Consider the following 12500-nt stretch of genomic DNA (forward strand, 5'->3'; position numbering starts at 1 on the left):
GAATGCTGTCTGTAAACATTCGAACACTGTACAACCACAGGACACATCTTGGTTTAGTGGACTATGGGAGTTTTACCAACATTTCAAATGATGATCTTGACCGCCTTATTACTCAGGTTCTTAGTCAAACCCCTGGCTCAGGAGAGACCTACATCACTGGTAGTTTGAGAGGGAGAGGGATTAGAGTTCAGAGATGGCGAAAAGTAGAGCAATTAAGAATGGTAGATCCTGTGGGAAGAGCCTTAAGAGGACGAAGGGCAATACAAAGGAGGGTCTACAATGTGTCTGTCCCAAATCAAGTGTGGTATGTACTGTTTTGTAAATTTGATTAACATTAGTCATACTCCCTAGATGGTGAATGAAACAAATCAGAAAGATTGATGTACTGATTTAGGAAGACCAAAACAATGTCAAATAAATAAGCCATGTAAAATATAGATATCAATTAAGCAATCAAGTGTTTCAAAATAATAACATTTCTTTTTATTCTAGGCACATTGACACAAACCACAAGTTGAATCCATGGGGATTTGTGTTTCATGGAGGAGTTGATGGCTATAGCCGCTGCATTACTTACTTTACGATGTTGCACAGACAACAGAGCAGCAACTGCCTTGCAACTTTTTCAGGGTGCTGTTGATGTATTTGGACTCCCATATCATGTCAGGAGTGATGCTGGGAGTGAAAATATCGATATAGCACGGTTTATGATTGAAAATCGAGGGGCAAACAGATCAAGTTTCATGGTTGGACGTAGTGTTCATAATCAAAGAATCGAAAGATTGTGGGGAGAACTAAACAGGGTGGTGTCAGCATACTTTAAAGACCTTTTCCTCTTTATGGAAAATGTTGGAATTTTAGACAGCACTGACCCACTTCACATTAGGGCTCTTTACCATGTTTACCTTCCGAGAGTAAACAGATCTGTGGATGAGTTTGTAAGGCAGTGGAACAACCACAGCTTAAGGACAATGGAGAGCAGGTCCCCACTGCAACTCTGGACAGTGGGAATGCTCCAACTTCCTCAAGATGTCAGACTGAATCATGTGCATGTGCAACCCCCTTATTACCACCACTGGGACGTTGATTTAATGCAAATTAATTCAATGATTGATGATGGAAATCATGGGATAGAACATTTTCTAACAGCATGTGACCTGCTTCAAAGAAATGACTAATAATAATTTGACAAATGAAAACCCAGAGCAATTATTACCACATATATACATGTGTGCCGTGTATATTATGTATCATTTTACAAAATGTATAATTATAACCATATTGACAAATATGAACCATGTGTTTTTTATTACTTAAATTAGTTCATTTTGTATACAGTTTTGTTAATAGAAAAATATTACATTTAAAGTCTCGATGCACATATCCCACCACAATAGATAATAAAAAGACAGTAAGCCAGTACACACAAAGTAGTAACAGAGCCATTTATTTGTTAGAAGGCCATACCACAACCTTGAGTCAATATTCTGCCATAGCAAGGGGGCTGGACAACATTTATAAAACAATTTACAACAACCCTCCTGTACCAAAAGAACTAATGGGTTGTTGGAGCAACTTATTCTTTTTCGACCCATAACTATGTACAGTTGTTTGGACACATCTCCAAATCGGATTTCAAAGATAGCCATGTATGATCTTTTTTGAACTCTTACCATGAACTTTTCTAAACTATTACCAAATTGTGTTTTTAAATTAAAAAAGCCACTTTTATCAAAAAAGTTCACATAAAATCTGAAACACAAAGCCACGGCTTGAAAAATATCTTCAAAAACTTTGTTTTACTGTATATTTTTCATATTATTACAGCAAAAAAAATAAAATAAAAAAAAAAACATAACAAGCTTTACAAAGCCCTCCAATACTTTTGACATCTCATGCTCTTCCAAATCCGGTGAATTGCGTATGGCAAAATTCATGTCAGATCTGAAATCTGTGTATTCTGCATGAACTGGTATGCGAAGAATATTTTCGCAAGTATTAGCCACTGGAAATCGAGAGTGGGTGATGAATTCAAGGCTGGGCTTTGGAGAAACCCAGTGCTGGAATGCTGTCACATCCAGTGAAGAAAACGAGAATATCTTCTAGAGAGACATCGTTTTTCAACTGTAAAACATAAACAGAGAGTAGCACAATTAAATCATATATATGTCTGATATTTAATTAAGTATTATACTACTGGAGTAATACAGAAGTGATGTAAGAATGGTGACTATTGAAATGACACTGGAATTTGGAAGGGTTGCCTGGGTTAGTGAATATAGTGCACCATTTACCAACAAAAAGAGATAGGAGCTAGCAACATTATATGCACACAACAGCTATAACAACCAAGATATGTTGGTACTGTAGATGTGCATCTGCTAGTTTGGATTATGGTACATATAAATTGTCTTACTTTGAGGGATCCAATTCAACACTGCAAACTTTTTGTTGCAGCTTTTTTTACAATCAAATGAAAGAAGCAGATCAATTAGCCAAAATCAGAGTCATGAGCAGCAAGACTGGGTTTGGGGCTTCACCAAGTCACTTTAGCTTGTTTAAATCAGTTTAGGATTGAGACTGATCACACATAGTAGTTACTTGGATGTAACTCTACTTCAATAAGTGTGTGTGGAGACCTGTAATGGCATTTGCTTTTTGGTTTACCTTTTCAAGGCTCCGCAAGGCACTCAAGAACATTATTTTGACTGAATTTGTACATGATACAACATGTATTATTATTATGCATTTTGTTAATTTGTAATTAACTTAATTCAATTGAACACACAATTGAATTGTTTTTTGCATCTACGATTTAATTATTTCTCACTTTGTATTTACATAAATGTTATTAAATTCAGTTTAGATTCAGTGTTTTCTTTGGTAATACTATCTACACAAATTTCTATTACCTAATTTATATAAGGGTATAGATTAACTTTCATGATTTCTATTTTTATAGTTAATTTATGAGCATTGTTGGAATTAGTCAGCAGTGATACAGTAGCTAACCAGTAAGGGTGTCACGGAATTTCTGACCAAATTAAGTCACAATCTCGTATTTCAATAAAACAATGGAATCACTGATACGGCCACGCCCCACGTCAAGTCCGGTCGGCTTGACAAGCAGAAAAAAAAAAAAAACTAGTTGAAGTGCTGCGAAGAAATGCAGTAGACCCATCGACAGAACTTGAACCCCCTCCTCTTTCACTGAAGTCACCGGTGTGGAAGTATTTTGGATTTTCAGTGACTTATATTGACAATGTTCACGTTGTATACAAAAAAAAAAAAAGGCACAGTTTGCATGCTCTGCTATGTGTTTACCATATTCTGTGTTTTTACCATTGCACATTAGCCTAGCAGCTAGCAGAGATTCCTTTGCGTTTATAGCTTAATCCCGACAAACCGCACGGTTTGAATTTCAGCCTGCAGCCTAAACAGAGCAGCTTATATTGGTTAGAGAGAGCCACAAGTTAGCTGACTGCCGAGTCGCCCTCTCTGTCTGCTCAGCTGCTAAGACCGCTGTGCTGGCTCGATGGCGTTTTAAGCCCCTAACCAAGCCATTGGTTAGCAGCGCTGCAACCGCTGTCTTCAAGGCACCTAACCATAACCATTTGACGTTTCTTGATCTCAATCGTGCAAAGAACGGACATGTGTTCTTGGGGAGAACGTTCTTGCTGGTTGTTCTTGGAAGAATGAGCTTGCAAGTTCACAAGCACAGAAAACACTGTTAACAGTTTGAGACGATGCGTTCTTCCCGTTATTGCTCAACACCCCCCAAAACAGAGGGCTACCTGCAAGGCTCCAAAATAATAACAGCTAGAAATAAAAACCACAACAATATAACCACTTTGTATTTAAACACTCTCCGGACAAGAAAACCTCACAATGTTACAACTACTGCAATATTGATAAATAAAACTTGAGCTTCAATTTTATTGTATGGTTTAGCTCAAACACCCTTTACTTAGTCAACAGAGTTAGACGCGGTCCCTACTATTATTAGTGTATCAGTTTAAAATTAAAAAGAAGTAGGCATATGCACTGGCGTGTCCTAGGTGTCCCTATTAGTGTTATGTGGAATTATCATTTCTATATTATTGTAGTACACTGTATATGCCCAGGGACAACAGATGGAAATTAGCAATTCAAATTATAAAGGTTGGTGTCTCCCCTTTAGTCTACATAACATGTCATAGCATGTTACCACTTTATGTACAACTGTTCATTTATCATACAGACTGAAACTCAACTTCTAATAAATCAGAAAACAAAAAACACCAAAAAAAGTATGAACGGCAAAATAAAAGCCTCAATTTAAAAGACCGGTCTGAGAGACCTCCAGCTTACAGCGGGGTCTCAGAGAGATGAGCTAGCGGCACCAGCAGGCGCTATCTGGCTATCGCGTCACTTTATGGAGCTTCTCAACTCCGAAAACTTTGAGGCAAATTGTCAATTCATCAACGATTTTCACTACACTGGCTAGCAGTTCATTTCTCCCTAAAAAGTTCTCAGAAGTGAATTTAGTAATGAATAAGATGGCGAAAATTTTTAAAATTGTCCCGTTGTTGGGCTGTCTATGTACCGGAAACCGGACCCTCGTTGAATGCCGAAATGAATGTTGGGATGCAGGTGCTGCCAAGTTCATACAAGTTACCAACCAATGCATCCTTGGTAAAATGGGCGATCAAGAACCTTTCCTGGAATCTTAACTGTTCTTGGTGAAATGCAAACTTGTGTATTGGGACAGTACTTTGGCAACACAAGATGACATTTCACAGGGACACAAGAAAACAAGTCAATAGAAGAACACAGATTGAGAAACTCCAATAACCATTGCCTTCCAGGCAATGCTGCCTGAAAGACGACATTGGGGGCTTAAAACGCCAAATACCGCTGTGGGTCTGCCCTCAATTGGAAAATTTTTTTTTTTTTTTACTTTATTGACAAATTGTCAAGTTTCCAATTGACTGAAGATATAAGTTATCGTTACATTATGTTGTTAATAAATGTTTTATATTTGACAATTTAGTGTGGTACATTGTGAACAAAGGTCAGATATTATATTGCATAAAAGTGTAGTCTAAAAATGGCATAGCAACCTGTGCTTTAAAAATATTAATGTAAAAATCGAGAATCGAACCGTGACCTTAGAATCGAAAATGTAATCAAATCGATGATTTGGAGAATCGTGACACCGCTACTAACCAGTGGTATAAGGATGAGAGGCCAGGGAGTGTGATCATCACACATCCCCCAACCATTGATTCACCTTACCTTAACAAGGGAGACAGAGGTTCATTCCAGCTCATGACTATTTAAGCCACTGCAGAAGACAAATAATAGTAAACATTCCATCATTCCAAAATGCAGAACTTACTTTCAGCATCCTGAAGATAGTCTTGCCAGAAAGCCAGGATTCGCACTCTTCTCGAAATGCATTACTCCCTCTTTCGGAGTAAATGATCTCAAGAGATTCTCCACATCAGTCGCTGTTAAACCCTTTTCAGCCTTCACAAAAAGGCATTTTGTTTGTAGAGGGTATCTCTGGAGAGCATCTAGGACACCTAGAGATGTTAAACCATCTCTGAACCTAGTAAAAAGGAAACAAATGTTAAAGGGTAGTTCATGTGATTTAGCACCTATGGTGCAAACCAGTTTTTTACATTTTAAATCTTTAATTTAAGTCCCTAATGAATTCGAGGAAAAATAAATTATACGCTCAGTTGCACTAATACACTATAAAATTGAACTCTGCATCCACCATTTCATTTTTTCATATACTGTGGTAGGGCTGCATGATTTGAAGAAAAAGTCAAATTGGGATTGCAATTTACTATACTGTGCTAATGATTGCAGTATAATGGTATCATGACTTTCATTATCAAGAAAAATGCATAAAATAGGCTTACTTACATTTTGTATTATTTTTAAATAACTTAGTATTTGACAAATGAAATAAAAATAATACAAATTGTTATTAAAATAATACATTTTGTATGCCCTTATAAACAATGGCATTTAAGATGTGTGTAATAAAATAACTAGTGATTAAGTTACAAAATATGCTTACAACCTCTTCTTAAAGTGCATGCTGTGAAACCCTGTACACTTCTGATAGTCATGTGACCATACGCGATACAAGCGTTACTGCCTAAACAGACTGACTGGTCACTGGTCATCTTTTGTGGACATGGTTAGAAGGGGCATGCTTAATACATCCATGGTGTATCGTAATTTGAGGGCGGATTCAATGTAGATTTAACACAAAACCATAATCAGGCATTGAGGCCTGCAAATGTATTGTTCTGCATTAAATCCACGCCCGTGGGTATGTACGTGAGGCACGTGAGCTACAGACCCTAGCCTGATGTGCACCTGAAAAGTTTAACTACTTGTCGCCACACATTAAAATACCTTTCAAAAGGTGCACGGGTCCGCTGGAGGACATACCAGTGTGCCAAGTCCAAAGCAGTCTCTTGTTTGTTTTCCAGTGTTATGCGAACATTGTGACCAGCAAGACTGATTAAGCTGGCTGCCTGTGCAATTGCCTCTTGCAATTGTGATTCAGTCTCAGCCTGTAAGATCTAAAAATATAAAATATTATTAGGATATGAAGATACTGTTTAAATTGCATGTTAATGAGTGCACGCTAAATGAATAGTTTGTAAATATGATAGAATCCATGAAATATATGCTCACCGACTGCACCTGTGACCTTGTTTCTTCATCAGTAATATGTTCAGTTTTGATCTTCACATTGTCTGGACCCTTTATAAGACACTCGTACAAGAGTTCAGAAAGGAAACATGGACTCTGCCCCCCATGGGCGATTGACATTGCCATGATCTGACCAGCATTAAAGTATCCATTGTCTTTCATTGCTGTAATCATATGAAAATAAAAAACATGTCAACTGTTCACAACAAAAATTATATTTGTCCCTATCGCCCCACCCATCTGTGTGAGATTAGAGAACTCAGATTAATTTTCTTCTAAATTTAATTTCTCAATAAAGTAATATAGATACTGTATAAAACATGAACATTTCTTACATTTTCTCAAAAATAATTTCAGGTATAATGTATTTATTGATCCAAAAAAATCCAATAGTGGCCTTTTAAAGCAAAAGTACCTTTGGAGTTGCATGTAAGGACTTTAGCATTAGGTGGACCCTCGAAGATGCCAATCTTGTCCTTGATTTCGTGTAGACAGAGTCGGAAAAACTCACGAGTAGGACCTCCATTGTCCACAGCACCCTCAGATATCCCATAGTCATCAGTGAACTTAACGTCTACCTTCTTCTCGGGTGAAAAATTGATCTGCCCATGGCTCTGGATGCTCCATCCCACACATTTCTTCTTACAATATTGAAGCGTATAGTGCTGTCATTATTTACTCGAGAAGCAATCCGCCCATTATTCTCTCCAACGTCACCTTTAAATCACTGAAACAATAAAACAATACAATGTAGTTATTGTCATTATACCTCTCCCACTGAACTAGCATGTAATATCCACATCATTGTAACTAATATTTAGTTTACTGAAACCTATTTACATACAGTACCGCTTTTACTTTTTTTTTTTTACTCATTCAGAATAACTTAACAAATAAATACCAAAGAGTAACAGAACCATTTCCAACACTGGCAACCACCCTCCCACCAATAGGAAATTGACAAACCACAAAATCAACACATAGGGCCTTATTTTAATGATATAAAGCGGCGTGAAGCGCCTAGGCGCAGGTGCATTTAGGGCGTGTCCAAATCCACTTTTGCTAGTTTGACGGCAGAGAAAAAGGGTCCATGCGTCAAGCACATGGTTCAAAAGGGTTGTACTTTGTGTCTTAACCCTTGTAATGTGTTAGAAAGCTGCACACATTTTTTGTTTTAGCAGGTCAAATTTGACCCATGATTTACCTCAGCTTAAAATACTCAAAACAATGATCATCATCCAATATTGTTTTTTTTCACCTCATAGTTAACTTATTATGTATTCATTAAATTTAAACACTTTAAAATGTTATTTTTCGCCCCATGGACCTTGGATCTTAAAGTATACAACTCGCTTTTTAACTTAAAAAGTTTAAATTCACTCGTTATATTTCCAATAATGAAGACAATGGGTACTTATTTTATCTGACTATAATAGACTAATATTAGAACACACCTCCAAAATGATTTGCATGTTGGGTTTTTTTCAACTTGGTGTACAGATCCTCAAATGACGCTACAGCTTATAGGATGCTGAGTCATGCCAGAGTATATTGCATGCTACCATGTTACTTTTGGATTTTTATCTGTCATACTCTGTATCAAGAGTAAGGTATATTGGGACAAATGGGTGGAACACTTGCCATACATTTAGCCTCATTCGAGAATCTTTACACCCCAGTAAGAAGCAACAGCCCCATGGAAGCACCCAGGTGTGTTTTGTCGATGCACATCCAGCAACACCCTTCCATGTTGGATTGCTGTTCTCAGTTGGTGGTCTGTGTTGGGTGTGATAAGGGATTGACGACCATTAAATGTCAGTTATTTTTTATTTAAAGAACTCTTTTTGAGCATCTGGGTCACTTGGACCCTCCTCTTCATTAGATGTGTAATCTTGTTAAAAGACTTACCTTTTTCCTAACCCTAAATCTATACGGGTCATTTTTGACCCGTAACACCACAGATGTCACTATTGTTTATAATATTAAGTTGAAAACCCTAAATGCAAATAATTTTGGAGGTGTGTTCTAATATTAGTCTATTATAGTCAGACAACATAATTACCCATTGTCTTAATTATTGGAAATGAGTGAATTTAAACATTTTTTAAGTTAAAAACAAGTTGTATACTTTAAGATCAAAGGCCAAAAAATAAAATTTTAAAGAGTGTTTACATTTAAATGAATACATAAGTTAACTATGAGGTAAAAAAAAAACAATATTGGATGATAATTGTTTTATAAGTATTTTAGGGCTGAGTTAAATCAGGTGTTGTCGATCTCCATCTAACAAACACCTTTCCATGTCGTTGGATCTTCTCAACAGATGGCAGTATGAGCAGCTCAAATGCTGTCTTGATATCTTGGACATGTGACACAGCAACCCGGGTCATTCTGATGTCTCAGGTGGTGCTCTGCCTTGGGTGTTGATGAACATTTTTGATTTGTATATCGCTCATGTCACCCCCCCTAAAGATGATACTAACTTGGGACCCGTAACACCACATATGTTGATTTTTTTTTTTTTTGAGACATTTACAATTTCCTGTAATTCTCAAACATTTTTTGTGTTAGAAACACAAAAATGAAGCCTTGTTCCAATAATATCATGAAGCCTTGTTCCAATAATAAAAAAAAAAAAAGTAAATGGTATTTTTTTACACATCTGAAATTGAAAACAGGTCAAATTTGACCATAACACAATATAAGGGTTAATTAATCATAGGTGTGTTTTGGGCGTAACATGCAATATCATGTTGTCTCCCAATCCCTTTAAAAGCCAGGTGCTTTTTGTACCTATTGCTATTAAATGGTGGATTTGCTTTTCATTCTTAATCTACATATACATATAATTTTACTAATGCGCTGTCGAAATAACGATATGCTGCATTATTGACTTTAGACCAGGTTTTTGTTGGTCAATGGTGCGATCACTTCTTGCTGCGTCAAGATAGCAATACGCCCAGAATGCACCTGAACACACCTCCCTGTAAGACCCGCATGCCCATGGGGACACAGATGGGCGCAGGTGAATTTGCTTTTTAAATGACGTAGGCGCTGGACAAGAAATTGACAACGCCGGTCGGTCTTAAACTAGCAAAGACACTTGCATCGGTCTTTACGCAAGATAGGCCCATACGGTACAATAAAACATAATGCATATTATAGCATGGGTAATCTTCAATCTTGACAAGTGACCACAAAAAAATGATTGAATATCAAATAAAGATGAAAATGTCAATATTGTGCAATGATAAATACTGATATTTCTGACTCATTTAGGTTGCAACTTGCTAATTGGTCTCACTACTAGTCTAGACATAATAGATATTGCTATCCTGAATTAAAGTTTAAATAATTACATTTTATATATGTTCTACTGACCTCTCACTTGAACTGGAATCTAAAGACCTTGAAATGGCTTCCTGGAGATCATGGTCATCAGAGAGGTATTCTTCCTCAAATAGGTCCAGGTATGTACTACAATACAAAATAGCAATATTTCATAATTGATATTAAAGGTACAAATATATGATTTTAACACAGCCAGTTGCATTAGCAATATACTAAGAACATCCTTACTGGTCTAATAACTTTAATGTTCTCAAATGGACAGTGCGTTATTAAAGTTATAAAAATAGGGGACACCATGATTCAGTATAAAGTAAATGTATTTTTACACACAAATTATACTGTTAATAAAGGCCACTAAAGCCCAGACCATAGAAAAGATGTACGAAGAGACAGAAATGTCAAAATATTAACCTGTAGGATGTGCTGGATGAAATGTTGCCAGATGGTTGGGGACCATGGGACACACCAGAGGTGTTGCCACTGGAGACTGCAGAGGTTCCACTGGACAGGATGAGGGTATCATCAATAGCGATGACAGGAGGACTAGTGGACATGGTGGCGGTGTCAGCTGAGACGGAAGGTGCATCGGTACAAATATCTTCGGTAGCAACACACCAGATAACTTGATCACCACTGGAGATGGAAGGGTTATTTCTGAAGAGGGACTGGGCCTCAACAGTGGAGATAGCTGAGACAACTTCTTTGGAAATGTCACCTACACTACCAATGACTGCAAGAACATGGAAAAATAGTTTATTAACATTTAACTTTTGAGTAACATAAAACTGATATGAGAGGATCAGAACCCATCTTGTACAATGCATGAAAGTGGTGGAACAAAATATTACTTACAATAACTAAATTGTGAAAACACAAAAACAACCAGTCAAAATCTGCCTGTCTCTTCCTACATCCAGCCAGATTCTCACCTCAAACCACTGGCATTCTCTTGTTGTTCACCAGATGCCTTTTGACTTTCCTTTGTTTCCTCCTTTTCCCATAAAAAGACTGCCACACCCTACTACACACCTGTTTTTAATTCCATCATGAGCCCTGACCTTCCCTGTCCACCTGTTTCCACTTTTTTAATCCATCCTGCAGCTACTTAACCTGGACATTCTAAATTTCTTTTTTTTTACAATGTTGTTTTTAGGCATTGTGGCATACAGGCATACCTGCCTGTAAGCCTTCTTTATCATTAAGAAAACCCAAATAAATGCTTTCTAATATACATTTAGTTTATATCCCTATTATCCTGCACAACGAGTTGTGACCAATATGATATAAACTTGTTTGTAGATGCATGTACTGTAAATACTGTAAATTAATTTACCACATTTGTCACTGTCTGACATTTGAGCAAAATCAAGGCTCTCTGCATGGCTGTCTTCCTCAGAAGATGGCTGTCAATTGAAGCAGACAACAAACGTTATGTATCAAATACAGTGCACTATCAATAAAACAACATGGCAAATGTATTATATGAGGGCATAGAGCAATTAATAGTGTTTAAGACATCCAGTCTGATATACAGTATTGCCATTGCTAGTCATCATTTTTTTAAATCTTCATGCACTAGCCTACTTACAGATTGGTTTTCCTCACTCAAAATGACCTTGTCAGGCCTGACGTAAATGGACTTTTGATGGAAGAGTTTTTTCAAAAGGCCTCCACTCAACTTTTGATTGGAGGTTAGGGATGGCTCGACTAGTTTGTTGTGACAAGGCATCAAGATTTGCAACCTAAGGGAATAAAAAGCACACTGTATATGAAACTTGTTAAAAAGTAAAACACTACACGGAAAGGTTTTAGTTTCAGTACATAATTTAACAGAAATAACAACACAGAAATTTACATTGTCAAGTTTTGCAAGTCACATAACTTTAAAGTAACTACATATTTACAATCACAATGTGATGGGAATGTAAAAAAAAAAAATGTTTAAATTTACAACACACCCAAAATATCCTTTCATAATACAGTATGATATTATTGCAAAAATGTAAGAAAATGCATAACAAATGTGACAAAACAGATCAAAAGCTTACCTGCAGCCCTCCAGAATTGGCTGGAAGGCCACCGTTATTGCCTGCAACACTCTTCCGAATCCCAGTCACAGCGAAATTCCAGGGCAGATTTAATATGTCCCTTTTCAAAAGCCAAGCTTTGCTGGCACGCCTTGGTACATTTGTTGATTTATGGTCTGGCAGGAGAATTACCTCTTTGGTAAAAGACTGAGCCACAGGACAGCTCAATTGTGCCTGAAACCTTAAAGAACAAAAAAATCAACTATACTCAATTACATTGAACACTGTAAAAATATATACTGCATTATACATTTATTTACAATAGGATTAGCTAGGTTTAGGTTTAGCTCCTCAGTACATCTGACTTGCTCACTGATCACAACCCCATCAGGCTTCTCAGGT

At 37.0% G+C, this 12500-nt stretch overlaps 1 protein-coding gene and 1 long non-coding RNA gene across 15 annotated transcripts in view; both read right to left on the reverse strand.

Moving 5' to 3' along the window:
- LOC114546579 (CAP-Gly domain-containing linker protein 4) overlaps positions 1–12500 on the reverse strand; it is a 92453-nt gene that overhangs the window by 53905 nt on the left and 26048 nt on the right. The window lies entirely within an intron of this gene.
- On the reverse strand, positions 11310–12178 carry LOC114546582 (uncharacterized). The gene is made up of 3 exons (XR_003691068.1): positions 12120–12178; positions 11660–11813; positions 11310–11474 (listed from the first exon to the last, which is right to left on the reverse strand). It is a non-coding gene; the product is annotated as an uncharacterized LOC114546582 (long non-coding RNA).

Source organism: Perca flavescens, chromosome 20 (assembly GCF_004354835.1).
Source record: "Perca flavescens isolate YP-PL-M2 chromosome 20, PFLA_1.0, whole genome shotgun sequence".
Taxonomy (NCBI): domain Eukaryota; kingdom Metazoa; phylum Chordata; class Actinopteri; order Perciformes; family Percidae; genus Perca; species Perca flavescens.